The sequence below is a fragment of the Carcharhinus amblyrhynchos genome, chromosome 7 (genome assembly GCF_965287045.1).
Source record: "Carcharhinus amblyrhynchos chromosome 7, sCarAmb.v2.hapA, whole genome shotgun sequence".
In the NCBI taxonomy this organism is placed as follows: Eukaryota; Metazoa; Chordata; class Chondrichthyes; order Carcharhiniformes; family Carcharhinidae; genus Carcharhinus; species Carcharhinus amblyrhynchos.
Genome location: NC_137330.1, coordinates 17,866,834 through 17,885,152, shown reverse-complemented (window position 1 = coordinate 17,885,152; position 18,319 = coordinate 17,866,834). Strand labels below are relative to the sequence as shown.

The following is an 18,319-nucleotide window of genomic DNA, read 5'->3' as shown; positions in this document are numbered from 1 at the left end:
GGAGGACTGCACCAGGATTGGGAAAAGTGGAAGCTGTATTGTTTGGACTGTCTTCTCCTAACCATGCTGGGGTCAACGTTCCGGTCAGTTGTATAATGAGGGAATAGAAAGGGATCAATTGAGAGAAGACATGATAAATTAGAGGGAGAAGACACAGTAAGAGAGTGAGGTAGCAGGGAGAGTAATGATAATCAGAGCACGGCAGGAAGGGGTAGAGTGTGCATACTTCAGATTGCATTAGCGGATAAGGCTAGAAGTTGCAAAAATAGTAAAAGATATAACCAAAGTTCTTTGTATGCATGTAGAATTTAAAATAAAATTGATCAATTGTCAGCTCGCACAGGTATAAATTTGTGTGCTCTGATGGCCAATACGGGGATGGCTGCATGGCAATCCAGGCTGGGGCCTGAATATTCAAGGATACTTGACATTCTGGAAAAAAAGGGAGACAGGAAAAGGTGGAAGGGCAGCTCTGTTAATTAAGGATGACATTGGCACAATAGTGAGCGATGACTTTAGTTCTAAAGGTTAGGTTTAGTAGATATAAGAAATAACAAAAGTAAGAAGTCACTTGTGGGAGTAATTTATAGATCCCTTAAAAGTAACATAGGACAGGGTATAGAGGGAGATATACTGGGGGTCTGTGGGACTGGTACAGCAATAACCACTGGTGATTTTAACCGACATACAGATTGGGTGAATCAGATTGACACAGATAGCCTAGAAAATGACTTCATTAAGTGTTTGTTTGAACAGCATATTCGAGGACCAACCCAGAGATCTGGCTATTCTAGACCTGGTATTGTGCAATGAGACAGGGTTAAATAATAACATCCATGAAAAAAGCCCCTAGGTAGCTCCACATTCAATTTGAGGGGGAGAAGAGTGGGTCCAAAACTAGTGTTTTTAAAATTAAATAAACACAATTACAAGGGGATGAGGGCAGAGTTGGCTGCAGTGAACTGGAAAACTAGGTCAGTAAAGATACAGTGGGGGGTATTTAAGGACATAGTTCATAAAATACAGCAAAGATATATTCTGGTTAGATAGACTGTCCAGAGAAGAATGCACCATTTGTGTCAAATTAATGCAGTTGAGGATAGTATCAAATTGAAAGAAAAGACATACATTTCATGAAGATTAGTGGCAGGTCAGAATATTGGACAGGAAATAAAAACTAACAAAGAATGACGATAAAAATGAAGAGGAGATAATAGAATGAGAGAATGATAACTAGAAAAATAAAACAGGCAGCAAGAGTTTGTACATGGGAAAATGACTAATTAGAGTGACTGTTAGTTCTCTAAAATGTCTGGGAAATTAATGAATATTTTGAGTGTGTCTTCTGATTTCATCTTGAGAGTTCCTACAAGTTTCTTTTAAATTGACTTCATAAAAAGGCGTTTTGTTTGGAATAAGCACCACAGCTTATATCTTAAAGCATAAATTTCTTCATTTATGAAGAGATCGTGAGAGAATACTAGTGTTCAATTTTGTCCCCCTTCTGCCTGTTGCACTTCCATGGGTACCATTACTGAGATTAGTTCCCAATTCATGAAGCAGTTTTTTTTTGCAGTAATCATTGACAGTCCTAGTAATGATGATCATGAAACAGTCTTTATATACAAATTTATTATCTGAATTCAAATTCCACCACTGCCATGGTGGGATTTGAACCCATCAGTTTACAGTTAAACACCTTACAGCGACCGCACAAGTAAGAAGAGTTGTATATGAGTTTCAGTGCGATGCAAGGTTGTCAGGCCATAGTCACAACCATTGATTGTTTCAAATAACATGTCCCTTCGCTTGTTCATGATGGGAATATTACAGGCTGTACTTAAGAAGGCCATACTTGCAAAACCCGAAAACAGTGGTAGATGTGCTTCTGTCATTGGGCAGCATTTGTTGAACAATAGCCACATTAACAGCCAATTTATGATAATCAGTTTATCATATCTATGGATGGTGGTGGAGGTAAATTCAATAGGGTCTTTCAAGAGACTTCTGGATGAGTACATGGAACTTAATAGAATTGAGGGTTATGGGTAAGCCTAGTAGGTATGTATATCATCGGCGCAACTTGTGGGTCAAAGGGCCTGTTTGTGCTGTAGTTTTTCTATGTTCTGTATCATTTGCTAGAAGCACCATACAGTCTCATGCAGGGACCCTGTTCTCTGTGGACAGAAAAAATTTGCTTAAGACTTACACCACTTTAGTATTACCGAGGAACTTGGGGAGCCTATAACATATAGTTCCCCATTACTTTCTTGTCCAAGCACTATCAACTTGACATCCAATGTCTTTCTTTCCTGCCTTATAAATTGTTGTGATTGTTTGAAATGTGATAGTCCTGAGTGCAAGCTGAAAAACTTTACCAACATGTTCAACAATATTTAATGCGCTCTTAAGTTGTGCTGTATTCTTCTCACTGTTAGCTATACTCCCCCAGTTTGGCATCATCTTCAAATTTTGATTCTGATTACCAATTACAAGGTATAACCCACTAATGTAAATCATGAATCAGTCGTTCCAGCACTTGTTATCATTGACACTTCTTTCCATCTTCATTCAACTCTTTTTAAGTTCATTTTCCAGTGACATTTTCCATTTCTTTATCTTCCTGAGGACACACTGAGGTAAAAAGATGAATCCATACATTTCTCAGTCAATAGCTGTCAACACAGAATCGTTACAGTGCAGATGGAGGCCATTGAGCCTGCATTGACAACAATCCCACCCAGGCCCTACCTCCACAACCCCATGTATTTATCCTGCAAATCCCCTTGACACGAAGGGGAAATTTAACATGCCAAACAACCTAATCTGCAGGAAACTGGAGCACCCGGGGGAAATCCACGCAGACATGAGGAGAACGTGTAGACTCAACACAGACCGTGACCCAAGGCTGAAAATGAACCCAGGTGACTGGTGCTGTGAGGCAGCAATGCCAACCACTCTGCCACCATGCTGCCCTGTGTCCTTTTACTTTGATTGACCTTTAGTGGTCCTTTCCTTGCTTTAGAATAAAGAAAGTTTCAGCAGAGGAATAGACCCTTTGGCCCTTCAAGCCTGCACTGACTATGCTGCTTGTCTGAACTAAAACCTTCTAGAGACCATATCCCTCTCTTCCCATCCTATTCATGTATTTGTCAAGATGCCCCTGAAAAGTCACAATTGTGTCTGCTTCCACTACGTCCCCTGGCAGCAAATTCCACCACTGTGTAAAGAACTTGCCTCTTACATCTCCTTTAAATCTTGCCCCTCGCATCTTAAACCTACGCCCCTCAGTAATGACACTTACAACCTGGGAAAAAGCTTCTGACTATCCACTCTGCTCATGCCCCTCATAGTCTTGTAGACCTTTATCCCCTTGCCCCTCAATCTCCACATTCCAGTGAGAACAAACAAAGTTTCTCCAAACTCTCCTTATAGCTAAGGCCCTCCATACCGGTCAACATCCTGGTAAACCTTTTCTGTACCCTCTCCAAAGCCTCCACATCCTTCGGGTAGTGTGACAACCAGAATTGAACACTTTATACATATACAAACAGCAAGAGGATAGACTCTGGCTTCCCTCTTGCTCTTTATATATACATAAAAAGCCTTGGGATTTTCCTTAATCCTGCTGGCCAATGAATTTTTGTGACCCGATTTTGCCCTCCTGACTTCTTGCTTAAGTTTCTTTCTACTTGCCTTGTATTCCATACTTGCTTTGTGTGTTCCCAGCCTCCAGCCTTAACAAATGCTTTCTTTTTCTTTTTGACTAGGCTTATAATATCTCTCGTTATTCAAGGTTCCTGAAACTTGCCATACTTATCCTTCATCCTTCCAGGAATATGCCTGTCCTGAACTCCATCAACTTATGCTTGGGAGCCTCCCACTTGTCAGATGTTGATTTGCCCTCAAACATCTTCCCCCAATCTACACTCTTCAGTCCTGCCTAATAATATTGTAATTAGCCTTCCCCCAATTTAGCACTTTCACCTGAGGACTCCACTTATTTTTATCCATTAGTACCCTAAAGCTTACTGAATTGTGGTTACTGTTCCCAAACTGCTCCCCTACAGAAATGTCAATGACCTGGCCAGGCTCATTCCCCAATACCAGGTCCAATAGAGCTCCTTCTCCAGTTGGACTATCTATATACTGTTTCAAGAAGGCCTCTTGGATGCTCCTTACAAACTCAGCCCCATCCATGCCCCAGCAATAAGTCCCAGTCAATATAGGGAAAGTTAAAATCTCTCACCACAACACCCTGTTACTTTTACACCTTGCCAAAATTTGCCTACATATCTATTCCTCTATCTCCCACTGGGAAGCCTATAGTAAACTCCCAACATTGTGATTACACCCTTCCTATTCCAGAGCTCTACTCACATTGCCTCACTGTAGTTCTCCTTTCTCATTCACGTGTCTGTAGAACAATTTCTGACTTTTATATTGATAATTTGATTTCCTAATGCATTTATTCCTTTATGTGGCTGATAGCTAACTTCCCTCCTTTATCTCTTCTCCACTAGTATCTAAGTACTTTCCTTATATCTTCCTTTAGATTAATTTTCTCTTTCGATCTTTATTCATCTCATTAGTGGTTGACCTCATTTTGCCTTTTAGTGTAATATATATTGCCTGGTATGGAGGGGAGGTCCTATGAGGAGAGACTGAGGGATTTGAGGTTGTTTTCATTAGAAAGAAGGCGGCTAAGAGGGGATCTTATTGAAACATATAAGATGATTAGAGGTTTAGATAGGGTGGACAGTGATAGCCTTTTTCCTCAGATGGAGAAAGCTAGCACGAGGGGGCATAGCTTTAAATTAAGGGGTGGTAGTTATAGGACGGATATCAGGGTAGGTTCTTTACCCAGAGGGTGGTGAGGGATTGGAATGCGCTGCCTGCTGCAGTTGTGGATGCGCCTAGTTTGGGGGCGTTTAAGAGATCCGTGGACAGGTTTATGGATGGAAAGGGATTGGTTTAGGTTAGAGGGTCATTGTTTTTTAACTGGTTGGTGCAACATCGTGGGCCGAAGGGCCTGTTCTGCGCTGTAATGTTCTATGTTCTATATTTCTCTTGAACTCCATTGATCTCCCTCTTAAATATTCCCAGTTTTAGTGTCTCTTTGCTTTTCAATATTTTCTCTCAGTTTATCTTATGGTGTCCCATCTACATTGCCTCATAGTTTATTATCTGAATCTGGTACTGGACATGGGTCTTGTAGGCGAAAGGATATGGGGAGAAAGCAGAGTGGGAAACTGAAAGTGCATGATCAGCCATGATCATGTTGAATGGTCAAAGGGCTGAATGGCCTGCTCCTGCCCTATTTTCTATGGTTCTAATATTTATCCTGATCATTAGATCATAGTTAACAGTACAAAACAAGGGTTCAGTAACTAGTTGAAGTGCTTGGGATGGGGCCCGAGGAGGAGCATCACTTGCCTCTTCAACGTTTTGTCAGTAAAATGGCCAAATAGATTGCACACCCTTGAAAGACTGTGCTTGATTTTCATATTTCCTGGGCATACCAGTAACAAAGGGTTGATAATAACTCTTCACCATTGTGAGGATCAAGGTGAGGGTTACAAAATTACAATCAAGGAATCCATTCTCCAAGCATCCCTGACATTGGCCTGCTCCTTCAGTAAGATCTTCATGTTCTGGAATTTCATTCCCACTTTCCCCACTCCTGAGCTCCTTCACTCCCTCTCCACTTCCCTGGACCAGAGTTCCTGGGACTGTGATCATGCATCAGATGGCTGGGATAACAACTCTGCGATAATAAGCCCTCTGAAGCTGAAAATTCAGAGGTCTGATTTTGGCCTGCGTCACTTCAACTGGGGAAACTGTGTGAAAACTACAGAGGTGGGCAGGGGGAATAGATTCCAAGTGAGGAAAAGGAGGCTTGTCTCTTCCGGATCGAATGGGAAGGCAATTCAGTGGCTGGATCTGATATATTCTGCCCTGCCACTGCTCTTACCAATATTCTGCCACAAGGCCCACATTTTGAACACGCCTATGAAGCCTGCCAGGTAACCTGGCAATTATGGCCTTCTAAACCCTGTAGAACTTTCACCAGCCTGGTAAATGTCCCAAAAAAAGAGTGAAAACACAATGATTCCCACAAGAAAATAGATGACTTTTTCTGAAACTATCTTTCTAATCCATTTGGGGAGAAGATACATCTCTCTGCTAACCACCATCACACCCACTGCGCCGCCCCCACCCCCCCCCCCCCCCCCCGCCCACAACGCCCCCCACCCCAGGGGCAGCTTTGTGCTCCAGCAAAATGCTATTGTGCCCTTTTGATCTTCTTGACTGAATCACAGAATCATTGAATCCCGATAATGCAGAAGGAGGCCATTCAGCCCATCAAGTCTGTACTGACCACAATCCCACCCAGGCCCTATTCCCGTAACGCCACACATCTATCCTGCTAATTCCCAGTCACTAAGGGTCAATTTAGCATGGCCAATCGACCTAACCCACACATCTTTGGACTGTGGGAGGAAACCAAGAGCACCAGGAAGAAACTCATGCAGACTCAGGGAGAACGTGCAAAGTCCACACGGACAGTGTCCCAAGAACGGAATTGAACCAAGGTCCCCGGCGCTGTGAGGCAGCAGTGCTAACTACTGTGCCACCCCTACTTCTGGAACTTTCTGACATGCCTGTTCAGGAATGGAAACTAGGAAGAAGGAAGACATATCGGCAACACTATATTGAAAAATCTTCCAAAAAGCCTTCTTCCATCTTCCTTCTACCCAAATCGTGGTTTTAACAGGGTTCTCAACCGGGTCTTACCCATCTCCCAAGCCACTCACTCACCCTCCCATTCCCTCCCAGAATGAGGATAGACTCCCTCTTGTCCTCAGTTTTCATCCCACCAGCCTTCACGTTCAAAGTATCATCCTCCACCATTTCCACCAACACCAGCCTGATACCACCAATCCACACATCTTCCCCTCAGCACCCATCTCAGTATCCTGCAGGGACCATTCTCTCAGGGATACCCTGGTCCACTTCCAACACCTCACCCCCTGCCCATGGCACCCTTCCATGCAATCATAGAAAGTGCAACACCTGACCCTTTACCTCCTCCCTGCTCATCGTCCCAGGGTCCAAACATTCTTGCACGTGAACCTCTTTTAATCTGGTCTATTGCACTTGCTGCTCTCAGTGCTGTTTGCTCTACATCGGGGAGACCGAATGCAGCCTGGGTGACAGCTTTGTAGATCATCGACCTAAGTGTTTTTTCTCCCTACCTCCTCCTCTAACCAAAAAAAGAAGTCACAGGGAGGACCACAAGCAGAGGAAAAGTGAGTTGAGAGTCTTTTATCTTTTTAGCTCTACAAGGACGGTATGGTACTAGGGCAGTGGTGTGCTCCTCTAGCCAGATGTGGCTAGTCTGTGCCTCTAACTAGCAAGTCTCCTGTGGCTATTCCCCTTTCAAACAGTATCCATTTTGGATACTATTGAGGGGGATTGCCTGTCAGGGGAAGGTACTAGCAGCAGCCAGGCCTGTGGCACCACAGCTGGTTCTGCTATAGAGCAGGGTCGGGCAAAGAGCAAACGAGCTGTAGTAATAGGAGATTCGCTAGTTAGAGGCAGAGACAGGCATTTCTGTGGGCACAATCGAGACTCCAGGATGATGTGTTACCTCCCTGGTGCCAAGGTCAAGGATGTCTCTGAGCAGTTGCAGGATATTCTGAAAGGGGAGGGTAAGCAGCCAGAGGTCATTGTACATCTTGGTACCAACGACATTGGTAGAAAAAGGGATGAAGTCCTGAAATGTGAATGTAGAGAGTTGGGCAGAAGACTGAAGTGCAGGACCTCGAAGGTAGTCTTTTCTACACTACTATGGGTGCCAAATGAGAGTAGGAATAGGAAGATGTGGCAGATGAATGTGTGGCTTGAAAGCTGGTGCAGGGGCAGAGATTTAGATTTTTGGATCACTGGGATCTCTTCTGGGGAAGAACTGACCTGTTCAAGAGGGAGAGGTTATACCTGAACTGGTGGGGGCTAATATCCTGGCAGGAAGATTTGCTAGAGCCACTCAGGAGGATTTAAACTAGTTTGGCAGAGGGGGTGTGGGAGGAGAGCCATGCCTACTCCAATCAGCTTGGATCATGTAGACCAGGCCCAAGACAGCGGGTGAGAGCCCTGTCTTGTCAGCTTGGATTGGGAATGTCGCAACTTGTTGAGATTCTGAATTGGACTTGATTGGATGGAATTGGAATAAAAACAAAACGTTGGCTCTCTCTATTCTCTCTCCATGGATGGTGTCAAACATGCTGAGCTTCCCCAGCATTTTCTGTTTTTGTTTCAGATACCAGCATCCACAGTATTTTGCCTTTATCTCTGATAACTGACAACTTTCACTTAGCATTATTGACGGATTATGAATAGATTTCTGAGCTAATGAGAACAGAGTTCAAAATAAAGATTTTGCGCAGGATCAACACTATACAATTTCACAAAAATCCATTGCAAGGAATATTAAAACTTAAAATCTATCAAACGGAAATGATTTCATGAGGAGGTTAAGGGCTAATAATCTCAAGGGCCAGGCTAATTTGCTGGGGACACGGGATCAAATTCCACTATAATAGCTGGTGGAATTTAAATCCAATTAATAAATGTGGAATGTAAAGGAAGTCTTGTGGAAAAAAGAGGAATGTAAAGGAAGCATAAAGGAGAATATGCCCCTGTCTATAGCAATGGGGGCGAAATAGAAAGGGTTGAGAGCTTCAAGTTTTTAAGTGTCCATGTCACCAATAACCTGTCCTGGTCCTCCCATGCCAACACTATGGCAAAGAAAGCTCACAAATGACTCTACTTTCTCAGGAAGCTTGGCATGTCAGCGACAACTCTCAACTTCTACAGATGTACCACAGAAAGCATTCTTTCTGGTTGTATCACAGCTTGATATGTCTTTTGCTGTGCTCAAGACTGCATGGATCTACAAAAATTCGTGAATGAATTCATCACGCAAACCAGCCTCCCATCCATTGATTCTGTCTATACTTCCCACTGCCTTGGCAAAGCAGCCAACATAATTAAGGATCCATGTATCCCGGACATTCCCTTTTCCAACCTTCTTCCGTCAGGAAAAAGATACAAAAATCTGAGGTCATGCGCCAACCAACTCAAGAACAGCTTCTTCTCTGCTGCTGTCAGACTTTTGAATGGATCCTCCTCTATACCATAGCTATGACTGCAATACTACATTCTGCACTCTGTCATTTTCTTCTTTATGAACCGTATGTTTTGTCTGTACAGCACTCAAGAAACAATACTTTTCACTATATGTTAATACATGTGACAAATAATAAGTCAAATCAAATCTTAACAATGATGGCCATGAAACTATCATTCAATGCTGTAAAAACCATCTGCTTTACTAATGTCCTTTAGGGATGGAAATCTGCCATCCTTACCTGGTCTGGTCTATATGTGACTCCAAACCCACAGAAATGTGGTTGACTCTTAACTACTACTCTGCAACTTCCTAGCAAACCACTCAGTTCAACAGCAATTAAATATGGTCATTGAATGCTGGTCTTGCCAACGATGCCCACATTCCATAAAAGAATTTTAAAAAATCAAATCGCAGATATCAACAACCTTTTAATGAAACAAGTTGTTGTTTAAGAAGGTATTTTGAAATTTGATGAATCCTTACGGGTTTTAGAGAGGGATTTCCAGAGCTCGGGGTTTAGGTGGTTGAAAGCACAGCCGAAACAACACATTCAGGTGGAGATGCTTAAGATGATACAATAGGAGGTCTGTGGAGGTCAGAGAGTTGTAGGGCTAAAGGAGATGGCAGAGATAGGAAGGCATGGGGGCCAGGAAGAGATCTGACATTGAGGTTCAGAGTTGGTGAACATTGAGCTAATGGAACAGATCTACTATCTAGATAAAGTTATCAGACAGTCACAGGCTTTATTACTGTAAAATTAATAATAATTTCTGCAGCAAAAGTGCATGCCAGTTATGTTCCTCTGCATTCCATTGACTGCTAAACTTTAGTGTCTTTTTCATGCTAATTGAACACCAGTGGCCAATGCAGTTGTATTGTTCCTGATAAGTTAGATGACATTCTGTTTTAAAATAATAGAATATTAAAGAGTGTTACCCAGCCACAGATTGGGTTCCCAAGAAGTTATTGGTCTGGGTGAGACCCCTTGATTTGTCATCCTGTTGGGCTGCGCCCGAATTGTCACAAACATGGGTGAGGAGAGATGACTGGTTCCAAGTATTTATTCAACCCACTGAGCTGTGAGTGGTAAATTGAGATGTGTTGAGGCCATTGATGAATGGATTTTGGCTTATTGGCTTCTGCCAACAAATAGTTGATTCTTTGGTTCAAAACTGACAGGTCGACCGAGAGAACGAGAGGCCAAATCACAGAAGAATGCCCTTGGCAGGCAGTCTAACCTTTAACTTCCAGATGTATATTCAAGAGGGACACAGGTCTGTCTAGGCCATTATAGCCAAGGATGTTGATATGAGATCATTGTTATGTCCCCTTGTCTTCCAGAGATGGCAATCAGGTCTCAGAATGCCCTTACAAGGGTATGGAAATGTCTGGAAACACAGTCTGTCTGGTGGCTCATTGACAGCCATTCCTGTCAGTGGCTAATGGCGCATTCATTAGCTACCTTCAGTGTCTCTTGTCCATTTCAAAAATACACAATGCAGCTCCTTTGAAATTCCAATATTTCTATGCACGTCTCCATCTCTTCATCAAACAACAGGGCACCAGAACCAAGAAATCAGCTATTCTTCAGCAACTGTCTCAAAATCCAGTCATCATGGCCGCAAAGATCTTCATTTGCCCCTCACAATTCAAGGACTTCCATATAACTTTGATCTCATATTTATTTCCAAAACCTATGTCTCCATCATCATAAAAAGTATGATAGAAAATGCTGCAAATTGTTCCTTTAAGACAAGGGATACAGCCTGAAGTCAATCAAAGCATTGGAAGTGCTGATTAGATGGATTAGCCATGCTAAATTGCCCCTTAGTGTCCAAACTCTGGCTTTCCATTTCCATTCTCAAAGGTCATGCTTTCAAATCTTTAAAGCCTGTAATTTTTAAAACCTGTAACTGTTTTTATGTTGTAAATGCTTAGTTACAATGCACGCAAAGTTTAATGTGAAACTAAACTATAGACTTGTAAGCAGCTTTGTTTAGCATGAAGCTAAACTGAAGTTATAACACTAAGATTACAACACTATAAATTAAGAGCTTATACCTTATTCCCAGCATAATGCACGCACTTAAGTATAAATCATTTAAACTTTCTCGACTTCCTTACAAGTCCAATTGCCTTGCTCTTTCTCTATAATCTTGCATTTCCTTCCCCTTTGAGTATTTATCTAATTTCCTTTTGAAAGTTATGACTGAATCTATTTCTATTGCTTTTTCAGGCACCATAGAACATAGAACATAGAACATTACAGCGCAGAACAGGCCCTTCGGCCCACGATGTTGCGCCGACCAGTTACAAAACAATGACCCACTAACCTAAACCAATCCCTTCTCGTCCATAAACCTATCCACGGATCTCTTAAACGCCCCCAAACTAGGCGCATTTACAACTGCAGCAGGCAGGGCATTCCAATCCCTCACCACCCGCTGGGTAAAGAACCTACCCCTGACATCCGTCCTATAACTACCACCCCTTAATTTAAAGCCATGCCCCCTCGTGCTAGATTTCTCCATCAGAGGAAAAAGGCTATTACTATCCACCCTATCTAAACCTCTAATCATCTTATATGTTTCAATAAGATCCCCTCTTAGCTGCCTTCTTTCCAGCGAAAACAACCCCAAATCCCTCAGCCTCTCCTCATAGGACCTCCCCTCCATACCAGGCAACATCCTGGTAAACCTCCTCTGCACCCTCTCCAAAGCCTCCACATCCTTCCTGTAATGTGGGGACCAGAACTGCACACAGTACTCCAAGTGCGGCTGCATAATCACTATATAAATAAAAATATCTCCTCTTCTCTGATCCAATTGCCAGTTATTTTAAATCTATGTCCCGTTGTCAGTGAAAACCGTCTCTCCTCTATCTATTCTACAAAATCCTGCATAATTTTGAACATCTCATGTAGATCTTCTTTTAAACTTTTCAGCTCTAAGGAGAACATTCCCAGTTTCTCCACTCTCTCCATATTAACTGAAGTTCCTCTTCCCTAGAATTTCTTCTGCACCCTCTCCAAGGTCCAAATGTCCTTTCTAAAGTGGTGCTCCCAGAGTTGAATACAAAGCTCGAGGAGCCCACGAGTGATAAAAATTTAGTGCACTCACTAGAATTTGGTAGCTGTTCACCCAGACACGTGGGGCTCATCTCTCTGCTGGCTCAAGGAGTTGCTGGCCTGAAATGATATTGTCACTTGCAGCACACTAAGAGAGTGTAGGTTCACACACTGTGGTGTGGTAATTATTTCAGATCTCTCACACTAAAGCAGTAGAGGGAGCTCCAAGGTTGATTTTTAAAGAACATTGCTTGAATTGAGCAAACTATATTTACTACCTGTATCCATTTTGAATAAGCAGACATGTAGCTGAAAAAATAACTTACAAATTATTGTGTATTTAATTTTAAACATTAAAAACAGTGCAGCCCAGTCTAGTCTTACAATGTGTTGGCCACTATGAAGGATTCAAGTACTGGGGAAACAAGATTTTTAAAAGAATTCGAGGGGTGGGCTGGGTGCAGGAAGGTGGGACTAGAAAGGGCACATAGGTGTTCATGGGCTGGGATGGACAAACGGTCTCCTTCTGTGCTATAACTGTTCTCTGGTTTTATCATTAAGAAGGGGTTATTGCACTCCTTGAAATGGCCCAGGAATTTGATGGTGTTGCTTTTGTTTTGCCAGCACAGATTGGAAGCCAAGGAATTTGACATGGTGGGAGACTGCACAACGCACATTAGCCACCACTGATACAAGTGAAGGATGACAAGGAGGCACCCTGGGCTGGCGCCTGAAATAGGTCTTTGTCTATTTGCTTCTGCTTGACTGAGGCCCTCTTTGTGAATCTGTGATGCCTGAATGCATTCTGCAGCTGGATTGGCTGTAGTCAGGAATAACCAAACAAATGTTCTAGAGGCACCATAAACCTTATTTTAGTGTTTAATATAAACTTTCCTGACAGGGCTGTTTCTCCCAGCCTATTGATATTTTCAACTTTGATTGCTGTCAGATCCCAATCCAAGTATGGTGTGGATCTGTGCCTTCTATTCACAGTCAACATCCCCTCCCCATGCTGATTTCATCCGAAGTGCTCTTCACTCCATCACTGAACCCCCCCCCCCCCCCACCCCCCACTCCCTGCTTCCCCGGCAGGTCCGACCCTGACCAGGATGGCCAGACCTGATCACCTCCTTCTCCCCTCTCCCAGTCATCCCAGATGCAAAGTGGCAGCAGGTTGACCCGCCCCTCCTTGGTACTGCCTGTTGCCTGGCAGGCAGTGCCACGGTGAGCCTTGGGCACTTCCAGGCTGCTTCCCTGACTGAAATGCAAATAACGGGTTCCGTACTGCAATCAACGCAGAACTGATTACGCTGGCAACTTTAGTCTTGGAGATTCGCAGAGGCAGTGATGCCCACTGAGAAGCCCGCAAAACTGCCACCACTAATATCTCCTGGCCTGCTGCGCTACTGGAGCAGTGCAGTGGGCTGGGAGAATCGTATCCACCAACACCCCCCCCCCGCAACCCCGCTTGTTCTTTTTTAAAAAAATAATCACAATCTCTACCTACTTATTATCAGATTCTCTCTATTCTGGGCATTTGTGAATCAGACAGCAGAGAATCAATTTGATCAGGCTTCTCAGGAATTTTAATTTGCAAGAATATTACCGTTTGTGCAGAAAAAGTAGCATTTAACCTTCTCCTGCAGTAAATAATGAAACACAATGCGGCAAATTCCTCTGTTTCTCACCTCCCACTCCTCAGAAATCCTTCTTAAGACAGATCTCATTCATCAAATTCATCCTGATAATAATACAGAATGATCGACATGACACTTTACTTGACCGAAGTCAATGGGAATGAAAATTGAGTCAGAGGCAATGCCCAAGAGCAATCTAACTGTGCAAAAATTATGGGCATTCAACAATATTTTGGCCGGGGCAGAGTGAGGCTGAAGAATTAACCATATTTGCTTTCATCTGCAAATTTGGACATGACTCCCTATGTCCAAATAAATGCAGGCCCATGCCTGCACCAGAAAGTTATGGATTCAAGTCCCATTCCAGAGATTTATACATATAGGGCAAAACCTTAACAAAAAATGGCAAATTTCCAGTGAGAAAACTGGTGTGTTTCTTGCTACTTGGTTGACTCTCTCTCCAGATCTTACAACACTTTGTCTGAAAAAAAATCAAGGGGGTGTGAATCATGTCATCATACAAGGGACCGGGGCATCAAATCGCTGTCAAAACCTGCTGCACAAATTTCGGGGTGCCAACTTTAAAGGTGCACCCTGATTGTAACCTGAGTTATCCTGCCCCCCTCCACTCCAGCCCACCATGGGCCCCCTTCCCCAGCTCCAGTCAGAGTTGGAACTTCTGCCTCCTCTACTCCAAATTATTGGCCCCTCCCATCCCCTCACTAGTCAGAGCCAGCATAGGCATGGTGCCAACCTGGCAATGCCAATTTATGCCAGGGCAGTGCTGGGGGCATTGCCAGGCTGCTGCCTGCTCATGTCCCTCTTCCCCGGGGCTATACTTACTGTTGCACCCCGGGAGACCCCCCGACAGGTGTGAGGTCGCATTGACCGGGTGTTAATATCTGGCAAAGGGGCAGGTTAATGATATTGAGATCTAATGAAATTCATGTAAAGCAGGTTCATGCCAGTTGTGACTGTAAACCTGATGACATTGCTGGCAAGAGGCGGAGAAGGTCCGAGCTTGTGATATAGCCGGCGAGAACTGCAACTTCTTGAGCCCCCACCAGCATTTGCACGTATGGCAGAAACATGTTCAATATCGCCCCCTATTGGCTTTTGGGTAAGATCCAGTCTGTCCCATCAGGTGGCTGTAAAAGAATCCATGACAGTATTTCTCAGAGGAGAAGGGCCCTACTCTCCAATGTATTGGCCAGGATTTATCCATTAACAAACATAACTAAAAGTGGCTAAATTGGTAATCATCACATTGCTGCTTGTGGAAGCTTGCTGTGCACAAATTGACTACTGCATTTCCTATTGAACAACAGTGACTACACAATTGGCTGTAAAGCACTGTGAATGTTCTGAGGCCATGAAAGGTGAGACATAAAGACAATGAAAAGAAAGTAATCTGTGCAATTTAATTGTGGATCTGACCATTGGGTCTAGGAACATTTGCTGATGTTTGCTGTCTGAATTTTGGAATTGCTCTAAATTTGGTTTTAACATGTTTCCTAGCAAGGTGCAGGATCTGCTCAGCAGATTCCCTCTGCTCCATGGGAACAGAAATGCTGCACTTCTAGACAAGCAGCAGAAAATTAACATTGTGCAATGAAGCTGGGCTGCTTCTGCTTTGCTGAAATGTCCCATTTTTACCACTTTGACTAAGTCATACCCAGTTAACTAACAATTAATTTCTGCTTTCATGATTCTGCGCAAACATTGCGAATTCATGTGCAAAAATGTACTTAATGATTAAGTAACTGTCTGGGACCACGTCTGGTGTTGTACTGGCTATCCCATAGAATCATAGAATTCCTACAGTGCAAAAGTAGGTCATTTAGCCCATTGAACCTGCACCAACCGTATTCCCACCCAAACCCTCTCCTGTTGTTACTTCATTAATCCCCCTGACACTGAGGGACAACTTATCATGGGCAATCCACCTAATCTACACATCTTTGGAATTTGGAAGGAAATCAGAGCAGCTTGAAGAAACCCATGCAGACATGGGGAGAATGTGCAACTTCCACATAGTCACCCCGGGTCTCTGGCACTGTGAGCAGTGCCAACACAGCGCCACCGTGCCGAAACTGTATTTGGAAATACAACTTATTGGTCTTTCTGACATTCCTGGGCAGAACAGAAGGGATTTGTTCAGGGAAGCTTTTTTTTCTGCTCTGGATTGCAATGCAGTTAAGACTGAGAGACAGATTTCAGCTTCGTTAATCAACTATAGGTAGATAGCCACTCCCTCCATCACTGGCACGCTATATCTACAGCATATGTCATCTACAAAATGTAATTCAGAAAATCGTCAGTATCTCTCAAATCTCTGAGCTCTATCACCTGTAAACGCAAATGTACCAAGTGGATGGGAATCCCATGACCTGCACTGTTCCCCTCCAATCACAAACCATCTTGATTTGGAGCATATATTGCCATTCTTTCACTGTTGCTTGGTCAAAATCCTGGAACTTCTTCTCTATCAGCATTGTGGATGGATTGAAACCAGACGGATTGCAATGGTTGAAGAAGTTGGCTTACCATCACTTTCTCCAGGGCAATTAGGCATAGGCATACTGCCCTGCCCACTGTTGATCACTGCAAATTTGATTTGGGAAGCTAATTTCAAAATTCACTTCAAGGAATAGTAACTCGAGGGACTAGTGCAGTGAACAGAAAACTATTCTTCAGTCTCTTGAATCCTGAGATCAATGCATTGAGAAAACATCTGGACTCTCTGATAGCTGCAAATTAATACAAAAATGAACTTTGACAGCTGCAGTCTGTTTGCTTAAGGTTGCAACTTGCCAACACAGAAAATATCCCTGCTTACTAACAAACGGATGTTGAATTAGCAACCACATTCAGAAGCTCCAAGGCTGGCTGGAAGGAGAAATGAAAATGTCACAGTAGTGCAGAGGACAAAGTATTGATGTTGTTGTAATCTGAAAGATGGTACCTTTGATGGCGCATTGGGACTTCAGCTTAGACCTTTTGTTAAAGTCGCTTAACTGGGACTTGAACCCAGAACCAACTGAGACAGAACTGACATATGTGTGTATGTTTATATATGGATGTGTGAACACGTGGGTGTAAATTCATGAGCATGTGTGAACATGTAGGTGTGTGTACATGTGAGTGTGTGTGTGCGTACACTTGTGTGAATGCATGTGTGCTTACGTGTGTGTATGTATATATGGATGTGTGTGCACACGTGTGTGTGTGCATGAGTGTTTACATGCAGATGTGTAATGGGTGGGGCTTCAACACAGGATTCCATCGAGGCCAATGACCCACATGATGGGTTTCCATTATTTTTGGGAAATACAGGAGTCATCACAAGTGAGAGGGGCGATCCCACCAATAATGACAGAGTGAAGGCAGCATGAAATGGATTTAACTTCAACTGAGCTGAACTGAATCTGGCAGCTATATTGTGAAGCAAGTTAATTTTGCATTCCAGTCACTGTCACTTTGTATATGTTCTTTGGAACTGACAGCTGGAATGACCAGGCTGTTCCAGGAGGGAGGCCACTTTAATCAGGATCTTGACACATGTTAACTGAGAGTGAAAGGAAATGCTTTGGAATTGGGAACCTTGAGAGGTTCGAAAAGACAAATGAATGCGAGACACATTTTCCACAGGTTGTCATGGTATTAAAACAGTCTCCAAGTTATGATCATCAGCAATCAGAAAAAACAAAGGGAAAAACAAGTGAAGAAATCATTTTTAAGTAGTACATAGAATTACTGGCCAGAAATAGCAAGGAGCAGGGATTAAATATCAGATGAAGAATCATCTTATGATGCAAAAGCAAAGGGATGGGAATATATGGATAAGTTTAAAGTTTTATTTATTAGTGTCACAAGTAGGCTTACATTAACACTGCAATGAAATTATTGTGAAAATCCCCTAGTCACCACACTCCAGTGCCTGCTCGGATACACTGAGGAGAATTTTAGCCTGGCCAATCACCAAACTAGCAGGTCTTTCAGACTGTAGGAAGAAACCGGTCCATCCGGAGGAAGCCCACACAAACACAGAGCGAGCCCGCACATACAGTGACCCAAGCAGGGAATCAAACCCAGGACACTAACGTTATGAGGCAGCAGTGCTAACTACTGTGCCACTGCAATGCCCCACCTCCAAGAGCTCTGTCAGAAGAAATCTTGTGCTGAATGGTATCCTTCTGTGCTTGATGATTCCATTGGGGTGCTCGGAAAAGACTCGAAGAAACTTTTAGCTTTTAAGTTTTAGTGGGGATCAGGTCAGCAGGAGGAGCTGTCACCTCATCCATGTCCCTATCTATGGGGATGATCTCCTGCAAATAAATTTGGCCAACATTCTGCCATTCTAAACTGGTGAGTGTGACTCATTCACACTTTATGCAGAGTGTACATTCTCCCACAATG

The 18,319-nt window shown here is 43.2% G+C and overlaps 1 protein-coding gene across 4 annotated transcripts in view; it reads right to left on the bottom strand.

The window, feature by feature from the left end:
* Nucleotides 1-18,319, bottom strand: part of LOC145344813 (uncharacterized) — a 1,415,987-nt gene that overhangs the window by 87,045 nt on the left and 1,310,623 nt on the right. The window lies entirely within an intron of this gene.